This window comes from Malaclemys terrapin, chromosome 2 (assembly GCF_027887155.1).
Source record: "Malaclemys terrapin pileata isolate rMalTer1 chromosome 2, rMalTer1.hap1, whole genome shotgun sequence".
Classification (NCBI taxonomy): Eukaryota; Metazoa; Chordata; order Testudines; family Emydidae; genus Malaclemys; species Malaclemys terrapin.
Window position 1 is genome coordinate 186,480,477 of NC_071506.1, and position 17,923 is coordinate 186,498,399.

A 17,923-nucleotide genomic window follows, 5' to 3' on the forward strand; every position below is an offset into this window, starting at 1 on the left:
AGGCCATGGAAAGAGAGCTGGGGGTCAGAGTTTAAGAAATATGAAGAACTCTTAAACATTCTTTTATACATAAAATGTACAAGGCTTTACAAACAGATATAATAAAATAAAATTAAAAAAAAAAAAAGGAAAGTTACATAAGGTTTCGGCCTACAACTATCCTGATAGTGTCCTGTCTAATAAATAGAATTGTGAATCTGAGCTTCAGTTATTTTTCATCTTTAACAAAGTGACTCACACAAGGCCCTGTTGCACCGTGGAATGGAAACACAGGAAGCAGGCACTAAGAAACAAAAGGCTCTTCTTGAAAGGCTGTCTGGCAAGTGTCTACTCCCAGCACCAATTCTCTTTAGAGAACTGTAGAGACTAATAACATAATGATATTTTCCCACTTCACTTGCATGAATTTACTAAGTCCTGTTAATAATAGAGTGGAATATATTAATAAGCCTCCTGAGTGCTACAACTCAGACTTCAGTGTCTCATTTTTTAAGGCAGACCCATTACTAGATCATTAGTCCTGCTACTTGTGCAGGGGACTGGACTAGATGACCTCTCGAGGTCCCTTCCAGTTTTATGATTCTATGATTACACTGGACAGTCTATACAGAATACATCTTAGAGATCTATGAATGCCTCATATTAATACTCTATGTCACAACCATTTCTAGGATTAAGGATTATTTAAAGTAAACACCTGTAGACCATCAGATTTTAAGGTCCTTATAGCTAGCCACAGTGGGAAAATATCCATATTAATACTGTTAGCCCTATCTGCAGCCTTTGAGCTAATCAACCATCGGATTCTGTTTGTTTGTCAATGAGGCCTTGCTTTGGCAAGTGGAGTGGCACTAAACTGAGTCCATTCAATTGTCATGGATCAATCCAAAAGGGTCATCATGGGCTCCTCCACCTTCACCCTCACTCCAACAGCTCTCACTTGTGGAGTCCTAAATGTGCTCCATCCTGTTTGGGAGCTGATATAAAGCTCTTTGAAGTCAATGGAAAGACTCCTATTGATTTCAGTGGGCTTTGGACCAGGCCATTCATGAATATACTAAACCATCATTAGAGATCATGAGATGGTACTGGCTTCAGTTCTAACAATTTGCTGATGATACCTAGCTCCTCATCTTGTTTTCATCAAACACAGACAATGCAGTCCCTTAGACATGCTTGTGCCCCCACAAAGCAACCTGTTCAAGTTCAGTCTGGCTAAGACAGAGGTGATGCTGCCTTGTCAGCTCCAATAAGAAGAGGGAAGTACTTTGTAGATCTGGCAAGAACTCTGACTTCCACTCTCATTGTAGGCATCTTCTCTGCGGTTGCCAAGGCAACATGTAGTCTTGGGGTTCTCCTGGTTTATTTGCTGTTTCCAGACACCCAAATAGCAGCAATTGTTAGAAATATCTTTTGACTGGTTAGGGACTGCACCCTTTCCTGTCAGACACTTGCCCACTGAGATCCATGCTTTCATCACTTTATCCTATTGATAGAATAATGTAATGCATTTTAGCTGCGATGACTATGGAATCTTCAGATGGTCCAGCACATAGCAGCCCACTTGTTAGGTATTGCAGACCAACTAGAGCATGTCACACTAGTTCTTCATACTCTTTATTGGTTCCCCAGCCTATTTCAGATCATCTTCAAGATCCTATTAATTTCAAAAGTTTGTCCCTCATTCTGGTATCCATCTTGAATTTTTTTTTTCCTAAAATGGGATGCTCTGTGTGACGGAACTCAGAGTAAAACACTCAGGACCTTGCAGCTGAGTGTTCTTGGTGATAGAAACATGAGTCCCACACTTGTGTTCCTAAATCACTTTTGAAAATTTCACACAATGACCATAACCCCCCAGATTAAATATTTAATCAGTGTAGTACCTTTTTGTAGTCCAGAAGATGTATTCAAGCAAATTGAGAGCATCTTCAAGGATTTTCTATAGGATGGTAATGCCATCTTTAAATAAATTTCACACTCCATACTCATAAGAAAGACTAAGCTTACGAAATTGCCCTTTTGTATACCAATTAGCCTTTATCATAAACAGTGGTTAAATGGTACTGTACATTTGAATGAGCAGCAGCATCATGTTGTCTGTGTGGGTTTAGTTCCTTCTGTTGCTTCACGATCATAATTATAACTAATATTGCAATCAGTCTAAGGCCTGGGCTAAACTAGCGGGGGGGGAGGGTTCGAACTAAGATACGCAACTTCAGCTACGCTATTTGTGTAGCTGAAGTCAAAGTATCTTAATTCGACTTACCTGGCCATCCTCACAGCGGCGAGTCGACTGCTGCGGCTCCCCCGTCGACTCCGCTTACTCCTCCTGCCGAGGTGGAGTATGGGCGTCAATTCGCAGATCAATTTATTGCATCCAGACGAGACGCAATAAATCGATCCCCGATACATCAAACACTTCCCGCCGATCCAGCGGGTAGTATAGACGTACCCTAAATGTCTAACGAGAGAGGCGCCAAGCACCCAATCAAAGATGCAGATGCTGCTGTAGCAACCATGAAAAAAAAAACATGCATTCCTAATCTTGGCATTAGGAACAAACAACAGCCAGTTTTGCGGGGTATTTCCAGAGATTGGCTTTGCTTTTGAAATAGACAAAAGGAAGAGGCTGAAATGAATTCATGATTTCACAGTACATTTAATAGTTGGATGCTTTGCCTAGTGCATTGCCATTGCAGTTTTATTCCTTATTTTACTGTTGTGTTGCTAGTTATTCAAACACAATTAGGTCAAGTTAAATCCATACTTGAACCACAAAGAAAAGTTTGCAGCAGAATTGGAATCATCATGACACAATAGATACTAGCAACTGGATAGGAAGTTGCATTCATTAATGTAATTGAATATTTGCTTGTTTTTGCTCACTGGGATAATGTCATGAAATCCAAATCTAATTTTCGTCTGAGTCCTAGGTGGACAGCAGTCATCCAATATTACAACAGCATGTCTCAGTATTCTATAAATAAGACCCTTCATTTTCAGTTTAAACTGATTTTTACCGAAAAATTCCCGGATTTTATATAAAGTAGTATTCTTTTTTTTTCTGATTTTTACCCTACTTTTGTATCATTCAAGTATATAAAAAAAATAGGGCTGTTAATTAATTGCAGTTAACTCACGCAATTAACTCAGAAAAATTAATCGCGATTAATCGCACTTATAACAATAGAACACTAATTGAAATGTATTAAATATTTTTGGATGTTATCCTACATTTTCAATATTGATTTAAATTACAACACAGAATACCAAGTGCACAGTGATCACTTTATATTATTATTTTTGATTACAAATATATGTACTGTAAAAATGATAAAAGAAATAGTATTTTTTAATTCACCTTATACAAATACTGAAGTGCAATCTCTTTATCGTAAAAGTGTAATTTACAAATGCAGATTTTTTTTTGGTTGCATAACTGCACTCAAAAACAAAACAGTGTAAAACTTCAGAGCCTACAAGTCCACTCACTCCTACCTCTTATTCTGCCAATTGCTAAGACAAACAAGTTAGTTTACATTGATGGGAGATACTGCTGCCTGCTTCTTATTTACAAGGTCACCTGAAAGTGAGAACAGGTGTCCGCATGGTACTTTTGTAGTCTGCGTTGCAAGGTATTTACGTGCCAGATATGCTAAACATTCGTATTCCCCTTCATGCTTCGGCCACCAACCCAGAGGACATGCTTCTATGCTGATGATACTTGTTAAAAAAATAATGCATCAATTAAATTTGTGACTGTACTCCTTGTGGGAAGAATTGTATGTCTCCTGCTCTGTTTTACCCACATTCTGAATATATTTAATGTTTTAGCAATCTCGGATGATGACCCAGCACATGTTGTTTGTTTTAAGAACACTTTCACCGCAGATTTGACTAAATGCAAAGAAGGTATCGATGTGAGATTTCTAAAAATAGCTACAGCACTTGACAAGAGGTTTAAGAATCTGAAGTGCAGTCCAAAATCTGAGAGGGAGGAGGTGTAGAGCATGCTTTTAGAAGTCTTAAAAGAGCAACACTTTGATATGGAAACCTCAGAACCCAAACCACCAAAAAAAAAAAAATCAACCTTCTGCTGGTGGTATCTGACTCAGATAATGAAAATGAACATACATCAGTCCGCACTGCTTTGGATCGTTATTAAGCAGAACCCAGCATCAGCATGTCCTCTGGAATGGTCGTTGAAGTATGAAGGGACATATAAAGCTTTAGTACATCTGGCACGTAAATATCTTGCAACGCCAGCTACAACAGTGCCATGCGAACATCTGTTTTCACTTTCAGCTGACATTGTGGACAAGAAGCAGGCAACTTTATCTCCTACAAATTGTAACCAACCTTGTTTGTCTGAGTGATTGGCTGACCAAGAAGTAGGACTGAGTGGACTTGCAGGCTCTAAAGTTTTACATTGTTTTATTTTTGAATGCAGTTTTTTTTCTGACATAATTGTACATTTGTAAGTTCAACTTTCATGATAAAGGGATTGCACTACAGTACTTGTATGAGGTGAATTGAAAAATACAATTTTTGTTTTTTACAGTGCAAATATTTGTAATACAAATAAATATAAAGTGAACACTGTACATTTTGTATTCTACGTTGTAATTGAAATTAATATATTTGAAAATGTAGTAAGCATCCAAAAATATTTAAAATAAATGTTATTCTATTGGTGTTTAACAGCGCCATTAATCACGATTAATTTTTTTATCACGCGATTAATCACAATTAATTGTTTTAATCGCTTGACAGCCCTAATAAAAATAATTTGTTTTATTAGAAAAATACAGTACATTGCATTAGATACATGATAATACATTATTCATTAGTGTGCATATACAAAGCTGCCTGTTGAAATAAGACTATGTATTAGTCTAGAAGATACACACAATAAACAGGCATGCATGCAAGCTCTGAAATGCATGCACATCTGAATGTACTGATGAATCTCATGCCCAGTACACATTTCAAGCTGTTAGCAGATAACAGTGAAAGATTTGACACACTAAAATGGGAAGAAAACAAAGTTCTGATCAGAATACATTTCAGAACACAAGGAAGTATTCAAAAGTAAAAAAAAAACAAAAAACAGGAGGAAAGGATGAAGTTGAATGTCTGTGCAGCAAATGATGTGGCCCAATTAAATGTAAATATGTGTAGGCTAGTAGTTCTAAGTCTACAACAATAAACTGTTTATTCAAATAATTTTTTTGGGGGGGGGGTTAGAGAAATATTGTTTTCTTAAACTCAGAGGTAGCATTGTGTTTTGAGTTCTGTTTTAGTTCTGTAGCAAACCACATTGAAAAGATTCAGGTTTGTGGATCTAGCTGTATATGGGGCTCCTGCTTTCTTAGATTTTGCTATGCAGAAAACCAGTTGTTTTCTCTTCAAATCATTCATTATTTGCACATTTTCATTATTACAATGTGCAATTGATTTAGACTTTCAATAGCCTCTCCAAAGTTTTGTGATAAAGTCTGAGGAACTTTAGAAACACAGGGAGAATATTTATTGCATGACACCAGTCAGCTAACATGAGTTGGTGTTACAGCGATACGAATAAGACCAGGGTTTTCATCAATAGATCTTAAAGCACTTTGCAAAAGAGGTCAGCATCATTATCTTCATTTACAGCTGGAGAAACTGAGGCACAGAGAGGGGAAATTACTTGTTCAAGGTCACGTAGCAGGACAATGGGAGAAGCAAAATTAGAACCCAGGTTGCCTGAATCCCAGTCTATTGCTTTATCCCCTTGGCCAGTCTTCTTCTGTGAAAAGTTATACCCATCATTTGGCAGGGATCGATATTCACTGACTTCAGTGGCTACTGTTATAGCTTTCCGTTGGGAAAAAACAAACAAATAAATAAAAAATAAAACCAGCCACAAAAAAAGCCCACAAACTAATATACCCAATTAATAAAATGTAGGCTAAAGGTCTGACCCATTCTGACATCCTGTCTCTTGTTAGAAAGATGTTAACCATTACTATTTCTGAATGTTCATGGCTTTCTGATCACATAGCAACACAAAAGCATTCTTTCTCCAGTGACCAGTTAAGACAATGTGGTGGGCCTTCTGTGTGCTGTTCTGGGCACTTTTTCAGATGGGTGTTACTTCTGTCATCCCACAAGGACTGTCAACAGCATTCTGGATCTTCTTAAGAAAAAGAGAGCCAGTTCTCCTGGCCCCATACAAAGTAGGGCTATGTGGAAGAGACCTGAAGGCAGAATGCTGCTCTATGAATACATCCAGTCCCAATGGAATCATCTTCTCCTGGAGCATTTTTTCTTGTTGTCAGGATCCTGCACCCCCATACCATCATTGTTTGAAAAAGAGACTAAAAGAAAAGAAAGATCAAGGCTGACTCCAGTTAATGTACAATCTTTTACTGATCCATAAATACAACATCGAGTAAACAGATGTACATCATTTATTTTTACTATAGGGTTGAACTTAAAACTCTTATTGTCTTGTAAACAGCTGGTGGGTAGTTTTGTTTTTAACATTATACATATTGTGGGTAAATGAGACCCATTTTTATGAAGTGGTGACAGGCTCTGAAGCAGAAAATGAATGCTCTCTAATGGTATGGCTATTTGGTAGTGATGCATAGGCATCATTGTTTGTCATACAGTTCAGAGTAAAGGTTTGTGGGCTGCAGTGTGGTGAGATGCAGCTGTTATTAAAAGAGTAAAGACTTCAAGGAGCCAAGGGTGGTTCTTTGCAGGCTGACTCCATCTAATTTGAGCTGATTCACTCCAGAGATGAAGGGGGGCCGAGGGGTCAGTGCTTGCTGGGATTTGGGGGGGTCTTGACAGCAGCAGCCGCTAGATAAAAATAAGCGTGATTAATGCTGAAGAATCCTGGGCACACTCCTCCCCCGCCCAGCACAAAAGTTGTATTGAAATCATGAGGGGGTGGGGAGCAAGGGTTGAGTTGGGAAGCAGCAGTAACTATTTGTGGGCTGTTTGCTTTCGAAAAAAACTTCAAATACAGAAAAGAAACGTGTCGTTAAATGATCTAGGAATTGCAGCTCGTTCAGCTTCAGTTCAGATGGGGGGAGGCAGGGAACGGGACCACAGTGGGAAAAATAGCCTGTAGACTGAATTACCTTTTCAAACAACACATTTCCACTCCTCCCTGGTTCCAGGAGTTCAAATTTCATTGATTGTGCCCTCAGGCTCCTCCCTTGTGTTTACATTTTTACTGGCCTTTTTTTTGGCTGAATCAAAGTCTCATGCTTTTCCAGCAAGACCAGCTACCTTCAGCAGCAGCTGTAGCAGCAGGAACAGTGAAGTCGTGTGTCCCTGTGAGCTGGCGGCTTGCAATGCCTCTTCCTTTCCTCTTATGAAGCATTTAGCTAGGGGAATATTAGCTGATTTTCATAAAGCCAATGACTGACTACTGCAGAAATTTCCTGAAGTTGTCGAGTGAAAGGTAAGAGGTTTTTTTATGGTTGAGAGCTGGAAATACAACCCACCTGCCTTTCTGTTTGTATTATCTGTATGGGAAGAGCTTGCAAGGAGTGGGGCTTTGTACTTAGAAGAGAAAGGAAAAGACAAGCGTGCACACACGTGAAAAAGGACGTTTAACCTTGCAAGGAATGCAGCTCTGGACTTGTCCAGGTTTGCCTGAGGGAAGAAATATTTATATGTAAGGTTGAAAAAGAATCCTGGTCTCTTACAATGCTTCCTGCTGTAAAGGGATCAATAGTACACTGTGTATGAGTTTGCATTTGTAACCTTTTTTCCTTCAGTTCAGGTGGACAGGGTCAGAACTGTTGTTGCTGGGTCTGTGGTACATGTGTTTACCTAGCTGGCTTGCATTTGTGTGTGTTTTCACAAGCGGTGAAGGACTGGAAAGGGGATAGCTGTGGGGACAAGTCAAAAGACTGAAATGCTTTTTACTCACAAGCCTGCCGTCAGGTATTTGGATTTCAAGAAAGGAAGTGCCAGGAAATGCAGACTTGGAGGGGAGCTGAATTCATATGTGTTAGTGTTTCAGCTTCCACTTTTTATGTATGTTGCTCTTTGTACATTAGTTATAGGCATGAAAATACCTTCCAGTCTGAGGCTTTCAATTAGAAGAGAGTGTCTGATACCAGTCTATAGTTCAGGTTCAGTGTTGGAATTTTGCCAGGGTTTAGCCTTGGCAGTTGAAGAAGACTAGCTCTTATGATGGGAGGTCAGACTGAAAGAAAGTGGGCCTCTCTAGTTTGGGTAACTGAATTCCAGCACTGCTTAGATCTCCACTGTTTTGAACTCCCCTTGTTTTTTGACAGCACTCTGTAAAGTACTGGAGTAACAGAGCTGCTTCCTTGGAAAAAATGAGAGCATGGCTGAGCTTTGCACTGAAATGAGGTATTTCATACAGACTGCTTTTGTGATGCCAGCTCTTAGCAAGGTGCATTTAGCTTTGCTTTGGTAGTGTATCTGCCAGTTTCCCTTTGCCTAAAATGTATTTACTTTTGTAATAGGAGCTGGGTATGATTTTTCTTGTATGGATCTAAAGAAGTGGGAAATTTAAAAAAAAATGTCCAGACTGAAATATTGTGAATCCTTAAAGTCTTCGTGCAGAGCTATTCCAAGAAAGCCTCTTAAGAAAAAAAAAATCTAGTGGTTAAGTAGTGTAGGGGCAGTATGCCAAAGCTTTGTTTTTTTCAAGCTCATGGGATTGTAACAGTTCATCTCCTTATTTCTATTTAGAAAAAATAGCCAAGATTTCTTTCATCCTAGTTCATATGTCAAAATTATCTGAATCCTGCACTTCCCGAGAGGCACTAAGTGTCCTCAACTCCCATCACAGTCAGGGTATGTAGAACCTGCATGGATTCCCTGTGTGTACACTGTAGTTGTTTCATGCTTGGTCTCCACTAGGAACATATGTCAGTATAACTACATCGCTCATGGGTTTGGAAAAACCACACCCTGAGTGACTTAGTATACAGACCTAATGCTGTCTAAAAGGGGGTTATGTCGATGGGAGCGTCCACGTAGCTGCTGCCTCTCAGGGAAAAGCTCTCCAATCGGCGTAGGCAGTGTCTTCACTATGCACTACAGTGGCGCAGCTGCAGTGCTGTAAGGCCTTGTCTACACTGCCACTTTACAGTGCTGCAACTTTCTCGCTCAAGGGTGTGAAACATTCTGCCTCCCTCCCCCCCCCCAGCTCCCAGCACCTTGTGGAGGTGGTGCTGCGACTACACAGCCATGCTAAATCGCTGCCACAACAGTGCTTTAACGTTGCTAGTGAAGACACGCCCTAAGTGTAGACAAGCCCTCAGTTAAAAAGAAATAGCTTCAGAGTAACCTTTAGATTCCCAGGATTCACCAATATAATTCTATTGCCTCATTTTCCATGGACCAATATGTAATTTGGGTAAAACAAATTATTGGCTATTGTGTGTGCTCTGTAAATGCTGGCTGTTCCAACAGACTGTGATACAGTACAGTTCATTCCTCAGTAGCGTTGGCATACTATAGAATGGAAAGATGCTTCTGCTTATTGTGGTGTGCAATGTTCTTCTGAAACTCACTTTATAGGGATACTGCAAGCAGAGATGGCTTTGGACTTGGCCAAGTTTTGTGCCTTATGTGGGGTTTAGATAGAGAAATATATTAAATAGGACTAGAGTGAAACCAAGAGCTTAATGTAGTTAGCAACAATGGGCCGTGTGGGGAAGATTTTCAAAGGTAAGCACCTAACTCCCATTCCCTTTCAATGGGAGTTGGGGGCCTAAGTGCCATTTGTGCCTATGAAATCTCCCTCTGCGCGAATTAAGAATATTAAAACTCTTAATATAAATGTCACATAGAGCTATACAGGTTATTTTACAAGATGAACCTTTAAAACAAAAAAGGGAGAGTTTTTATTTAAAGAGGAGATGGGTTTCAGAGATTTTTAATTTTCACATCCATTAAGTGAATTAAATTGCAATCTGTTTCCTACCTATTATTCATTGACTTTCAACAAGTACCTCTAGTGAGAATTTTTATATATGCAAGAAAATGGCACATCTATGGATAATTGTGAGAATTCAAAAATTATAACTAGAACTAACCATTCAAATTGAAAAATAGATACCGAATACATCCATTGTTATTTCCCCCAACTAAAAAGGAGATGCAGTTTATAATCTTTCTCTTCAATGATGAGCACACACGTTATTTCTGAACTACATTATCTAATGCGTCTACCATAACATGAAATGTGTGCCAGAGCTGCAAAGTTTGGATCTGCATCCAGCCTTTTCTACAGTTAGGGGATATGGGTAGGATCTGGATTTTGGTTCAGGCCCATCTCTAATCATCTCTCACTTATCTATACTGTACAGTGACACCTTTCTTAAGTGATCATAGAATCATAGAAGATAAGAGTTGGAAGAGACCTCAGGAGGTCATAGTCCAACCCCCTGCTCAAAGCAGGACCAACCCCAACTAAATCATCCCAGCCAAAGCTTTGTCAAGCCAGGCCTTAAAAATCTCTAAGGATGGAGATTCCGTCACATCCCGAAGTCACCTAAGGGACCAGCAACAGTCAGCTGCCAAGTAGAAAGAGATAGTTGAGCTGTACATGGAATGAAAGTGCTCAGATTTATCTATTGATCACAGGTGTTTATATATGGAGTTTATCACTGTGATATCTTTAAACCACATACAGTACCGATGCTTTGAAGTGATCACTTAAAAAAGAGCTTGACTATGGGATTTTGGAGCTGGTCCATAATTAACATTTGACAGTGGGGCAAAAGGAGGTACCTAGGTGGGAGATCCAGATCCCATATTTCAGTGATTACTTTTTCTTGAGACATGCTAATACCTGTTTTACATGGCTAAACAGTGATTTAAATTACCAGTACAGGTTTGGGAGCTCTGTTTAGCTGTCCACTCAGGAAAATTAAACCCTATACACTTTCTTATTCAGAAAAAATTAAATTAACAGGTACAGAATACATGTACAGCGTATTAAAATATTTGAGCTGCTTATCATCTCTAATCCTTTCTTTGTAGAATTCTTCTTAACAAGTGAATTAGCTAGGCAGTCCAGTCATGCTGATGCTGAATAAGATAGTGTTCAAAATGTCTGCAGCTGTTTAGGGATTCTAGCCCGCTTACTCTCCTGGTGCTGGCAGTTTTGGGGTTGTGGAGTGAAACAGTAAATGCCAGGAAACCCAGTTGCCTGTTTTACAATGATAGGACAAGTCACAAAGATACTAGTGTTGAAACATCATCCTGTCTGTCATGATGCGAACCCTGACAGAGGTCTGAGGTTGAATAGTAACAAACGGTAGCTGATCCCTCTGCAAGAGAGACTAAATATCCTGCAACCCTCAGCTTCTCATACTGTGTGACTGTACTGTGTAAAGGACGGAATTGTAAGTTACTGTATTGAAGTTCTGCTTAGAAACTTGGCTATAAAGAAAAAATATTGTTGTTTCTCACTGATTGCAGATTAGATTTGCTCAGTTTACAGGTAAACTGCCGGGGCTGGAAACAGCCTGAGATCTGAAGGTTAGTGCATTATTACTAGCAATAAAAATTTTGCGCGCCCATTTCTGCTCTCTCCTACCTTATACCTGTGCAACCACCAAGAGCAGAATTTACCCCTGCATTTAGAAATTAGCACCAGATCCAAAACCCATTGAATTAAATGAGAGGTTTTTTCCATGAGTTTTGGAGCATTTCCTTAGTTAACATTCTGTTGATGCTCAAGCTAGAATACAATAGCTCATCCTCTCTTCCTGTGTTAGCACTAACCTAGCAGGTATCACTCTCTATAAATAAATACAGATAGAAGAGCTGGAGCCTGATGATCCAAAGCCCACTGAAAGACTCCATAGTTTCCAACGGGCAGGCGCCTTTGAGTCAAAAGGTGTCATTCTTCAACAGAGTGATTTGTCTGAGTAGAACTGTACTTTAAAATTGAAAAGCTCTAAGTACAAAAGGCAGAATAAGTTTTCATTCATCTACATGACAGTCAGAGGAGGGATTTTTCTTGCAGAATTTATTCATCATCTGATTTACTTGTCTAAAACATTCCTGGAGCTACACCCTTCCCTGGTGCTTATTAGTTAATGTTGGCCATTCAAAGAAACCTGAAACTTGTCCAGCTTCTTAGTCCTCACTTCAGGCTGAAGGTCTGATGAGAACCAGGATTTGAATAGCCATTAATTAAGTGTCTTAGCCAAGAAATAGGATCTTTTCAGAGTTTGAAACCACTCATTTCACTTATACACTCATAACAAAAGGATGTTTTTAACTTACTTAAATGAGTGGGGACACTCATTACCCCCAAGTAGTTTAAGCGGCAACTCTATAATTTTGCATAACCCAATGTGAATAGAAATGTTGTAATTCTTTTAATTAAGTGAAAAATGATTTTTTTGGTAAAACAATCCTGAGAAGTATTGGAAAACCAAACAGTACTGTTCTTTTACTGCCTGCTCCAAAGCACTATGAAGAAAGCGAAACTGAACAATGTAGTTTCAGTGCCTGAAGTGCAACACACAAACAAAGAGCACAAGTAGTGAAAAATAAATGAGATTTAAAGTCCTTTTCATTTTAATAATCTAAGGTGCTAATTAGTAACAGAAATGAGACTATATTGAAGAACAGTATTGTACCCTAACTTTTCTAAAAATTGAGTTTGATCTAGTCATCTTTGTGGTTTTGTTTTCCTGCTGTATGTGGCTATGTAAAAATATATCCAGTTTTCTAGTAATAGGACCAAACAGCATTTTTCTTCTTTCAAATGAAAACAACTCCCCCCTGCCACCATAAATTTTTGCCTTTGGCTTATGAGATTTGAAAATATCAAAATGCAGGACCAAATGATTGTGTTTGTTTTCTTTTCACTACTGAACCTGCGGTGTAAGTGGTTGGGACAAAATCCTCTTGTTACTCCTTAGTCATGTAAGTTCTTTGGTGCATACTATGTGTTTGTACAGTGCCTAGCACAATGGGGTCCCCAGCTGATTGTGGTAGCAAGGCATTATTATAAATGATTAATAATAATGCAAGCAATGTTGACCATGGGAAGGCCAGTCTTACATAGGTACAGAATGTCTGAGGAAGAAACAGGGTGAATATTCTCTGCGGAGCACAAAGGTGCTAGCCTTGGCCCCAAACCAGCAGTCCATGACCTTTTGGCAGATTAGCAAACACATTTGCTGTAACCACCACCTAGCACTCCACTGACCTTGAGTAACCTGTGACGCTGGCGATGCAAATGCAGGAAAAGTTACCTGCATTATTTACCCTCCTAGAACAACCACCCACATTGGGCAGGATTTTGTCCTTAACATCTTATAAGAAGCACCAAATCTATGTGCTGGAATGTTTCATCTGGGGGTGTGTATTTGTGCCTTACTTGCATGTTTGAAGGATTTACAGTACTGGTACTTTACCTAATAGGGTATTGCGTTCAGTTTTGGAAAATAGAGAAAAGTAAGTTAGGATGAGTTCTTTTTTATCAGTACAAGAATACTAGTTTTACACCTTCCTCCCCATGAGTTCTTCCCCAGCTCCTGAATCTGTTTTAGGTCGTGGGGTTGCGATATCCAACCATACTAATCAAAGCAGTATTTTAAGTTTGCCTGTTTTGTTTTTTTTATACTGGAAACTAGCCATAAGGAAATTATTGCCGGACAGAAAATAATTTTCCCACAGTTGCGTTTTAAAAAAAACAAAACACTTTGATTTCTTTTAGCAACAAAACATTAAATTGAACTGTGGTTACAATAGTAAAGAATTCCATATGACAATCTCTCCACCCTTTGATCAACAGGCACTGATAGCAACTTAGGATATCTATCAGCAATGAGGACTGCTGACAGAGCATGACATCCAAGAGGTTGAGAAACCATCAATCAATGATTTTTCGTATAATGAAGCTCTCTAAGCCATATGTATTGTACTTGAGTATCTGTATAGAGTACAGTGAGAGAGACAAGGTGGGTGAGGTATGGGACCAATAAATACCTGAAGAGCTCTGCATAGCTCAAAAGCTTGTCTCTTTCACTAACAGAAGATAGTCAAATAAAATATATTACTTCACACCTCCCCCCCCCTTGTGTCTCATATCCTGGGATCAACATGGCTACAACAACATTGCAAACTACAGTACAGTGACACATTCATGTATGTACCTATCAGTGATGCATTCAGCCTGGTGAATAGAAGCCCTTTTCTTTACCAGTGTAAACTTCAGCAGAGTTGTAACAATCAGCACACAGAGAAATGCCTTGGGGAAGGAAATTGTTTGTTCTAGGCTGATGGGTTAACGCTTTTTGTTGTTCTTTCAGAACCTTATTTTTTTACATTCTTTGCAGTGCTTTTCTTAACTAGAAACATACTCGTAATGTCTGGTCTCTTTTAAAAAAAAAATTAGAAAGTTGTCCTTTATTTATTGACTGAAACCTGTTAGACCTCTCACATAACATTCAGTATGCTGTGCTCTAACTGGAGGAAATTTGGCAGTGTGCCATACAAATAATGTGTTTTCCAACCAAATCATTTTTCCTGCCATTATAAACTGATGAATTCATTATCATTATGAATAAGGCCCTTTCTGAAATCACAAAATAGTCAGACTAACCAGTAGTTTCAGAAAATGTCATGACCAATGTGTAATTTTAAGCATGCCATGAAAAGATTGTACTTGTTACAGTGCATCCCATCTGTGAGTGTATCAGATCTGTCAGCTGACCTTGCAATGTCAAGTATACAGACTAAATTGTCCATTGCCTTCAAAAAATATTTGTCTGGACCTAAATTTTAATGCAGTAGTTTCCTCATGACCAAACTAGTCTCAAATGTTGGTAACAAATGATTCTTCAGGAATTCCTGCCTAATATAAATTTTCTTGTAAATGAGCCATGAATCCTGCCGAAACGAAACCACATATTTTACTTTCCTGGCTGTGCATACAACAGAAAATTGCACTTTCAAATGGAGGGTTTTGTGAGAGTCCTCTTCAAAGCAAGAGGAGAATTCACATTCAGTTTGTGAATTAGGTAATAGCTAAGGGACTTAGTCTACCTATGGTTGCACAAACCTCTTTGAAATCAGTGGGAGCTACATAAACAAACCCAACAGAATTACTCCCTAAACTCTTAGAATATGTACCCACTTAAACATAGTAAGAGCTTCATTTATTCTCCTTGGCCCAAAATGTCTAGAAGACCATCAAAAGCTTCCTTTAGTGAACCCCAACAAACAGGGATGGGAGAAGTGATCTGGATAAAATAAGATGGGGCCAAACAAAACTCTTTTGAGGCTTTGAAATGTTTGAGGAAGATGTTCTCTCTGCTTCTTGTTTTTTTCTATTACCAGAAGACCTAGTGCTGAAATAACATGGAGGAGGCTATTCTCACACTATTATTTCCAACCCAAACTGATTAGGAAGTCCTCAGAATCTTATGTAAAAATCGGTTCTGACAAATTTTCTCTAGAGAATAAAAAGTTACTGATGAGATGCTGACAGTCTGTTTGTCATGGCATTTTCAGTCACCTAACTTGTTTGTGTTTTAAAACTATTTCTTTCTTTAGTGGTATTAATGGAGTAATACAGCATGATGCATGTGTAGTGAACATAAGGTTGTGTAAAATATTCCTATTTGCAGAATAGTATACTGTATTTGACAAATTACACATGAGATGAAAACTTTATTTTAAGGAATATGCACCAGGGGGCAGTGTTGAGGTTGAGAGCTTAATACTAATTTTGGAATTCATCTGAGTTCTATTGTATAACTTTTTAAAATAAATGTATATAAAAATAAAAAAATATAGAGAAAATAGTGAAAAGTGTTTCTATCATAGTGAGGTACAATGACATCAGTGCCAAGAACAATAGATATATCATAATTAAATATACTGTATGTGTTTGAATAATGGCCATATCTAGAAATCTGCAAAGCCTATTACACAATATTTTCTTGCTTTTTGTGTAGTAACATGTCCACAGATGTGAGACCAACGTCCTAGTTCAATTATGCTCAGTTATTTCATATAGTGAGAATAATTCAGACATTTTGAATGCTGCGGCCTTGGGATGCTCTGGTTTAGGAATAACCTTTGTTAATGACTATCAAAGTGTGATCTGAGTTTGGAAGCTCCTTTAGAATATGTTGGATTGTGAATGAGATGTGTTTGATAAGACATTAGATCTCCTTGTCTTGATTTTGTAGTTGTTAGTTTGGCATCACTTGCATTCTAGGTAAGTCTCAATATGAGACTTCCTGGATGTAGGATGCTCTCAGTTTGGGTGAGCTTAGTTTACATCTTAAAAAATGAATGGTAGAAAAGTACATCTTATGCATGAAATAGGCAACTTCAACATAATGTTTTAATGTTTTATAACATTAAAGCTACAGAGCCAATATTCCTCAAAATTAAGAGTATTTTTTAAAATCTTAATGAATAATATAAAAACAAGCCAAGTTCAGGATTACAGCTTTAGTCATTTCTGAATTAAACAAGTCCAAAAGTTTTTGAGAGAATATGTGAGAACAATGGTTTCATTTAATGTTCAAGTAACTCAAATGAATTGACCAAGTTTGCTGAAACCTTCCAAACAAACAAACAAAACGTTTTGTGTTGGGCATGGCCAAATATAGACATTTTGAACACAAAAGGGATTTGGAAACTTGAAATAAAACTTCAGTTGTCGAGGAGGCTACCTGTGTTCTGTCTGATCACAATCCAACAAAGCATTTAGGCATGCACGTAATCTTAAGTATGTGTGCGGTCCCATTGACCGGTCCCTTTAAGCTGTTTATATTATGTAGATACTGTAGGTAGAGTAAGTTTGCAGGTGTTTGGAGTCATAATGTGACACCTGGCTCAGAAATTAGCAGACACTCCTATAAAACCTGATTCACACAGACTCTCATTTACAATGCTGCAACTTCAGTGACATTACAAGGGTTGCACTGGTGTAATCAGGAGCAGAATTTGGTCTGTTTCCACACTCTACACTATTAAATTGAGTGTATACATTCCCTTGTGTCCCCCCCACCCCAATTATTGTTGCATATTATAAAATTTCTCTGTTACATACAATTTCTGCATGTCTGACTAGATATGAACTTCTTAATTAAAGTCTTATGCAGATCAGAGACAAAATCAAGGATGCTTATACTCCATGACAAATGTTATACAAGTGCAGTAGGTTTCTTTCTTTCTTTCTTTCTTGTGGAGTTGAGGTTTAGCCTGATTCTCTTTATCCCTGTGTTTCATACTCTGACTTGTGAGAAATAGTTGCCTTGACATTATTAAAATTTAAAAGAAAATACCCACTAAAGATATATAGGTATATACAATATATATTATACAAAGCTAGTTAGATTTTGTGTTCATGCCTCTGTTGAGCGATACTGTTTATGTTCTGATACGCTGCACACAGACTCCTGCTCTGATTAAGTACCTGTCATTTCTGTGGGCTACCAAAAAGAAAACAATAGCGGTTGATCAGTGGTAATATGTTTAACATATTTAGTAGGAGCTGGCAGACTGGCAGTTACAAAACATATGCTAAGAGCACAACTTGAAAGTTCCAGTAGACCTTGTTCAGTCTTAGTTGAATGGATCCTGGTCATGTCTCTCAAATTCCCAGTACGTAATAGTGTGGGTCTTCAAACCAGTGTAAACAGTGGTCTTGTTATTGCACCGCCATGATTTCACTTCTATGAAAGTATAAAAGTAGAGAATTGTATTTTGCTACAAGGTCATGTACATAACTGTTTTTTCTCCTCTTGTTTCATACAATTTTATGAAGGGCTGTGCTGTAAATTGAAATGTGTCCCATAAGGCAAGAGAGTGCTTTTGGTTGATGTTTGGTTTTTAAAACGAGCATGTGTTTACAAAGAAAATTAATGAGTGTGCTGTCAGCAGTACCTCT

General features: G+C 38.3%; 1 protein-coding gene across 8 annotated transcripts in view; it reads left to right on the plus strand.

Moving 5' to 3' along the window:
• Positions 1 to 17,923, plus strand: part of TNS3 (tensin 3) — a 434,958-nt gene that overhangs the window by 309,862 nt on the left and 107,173 nt on the right. The window lies entirely within an intron of this gene.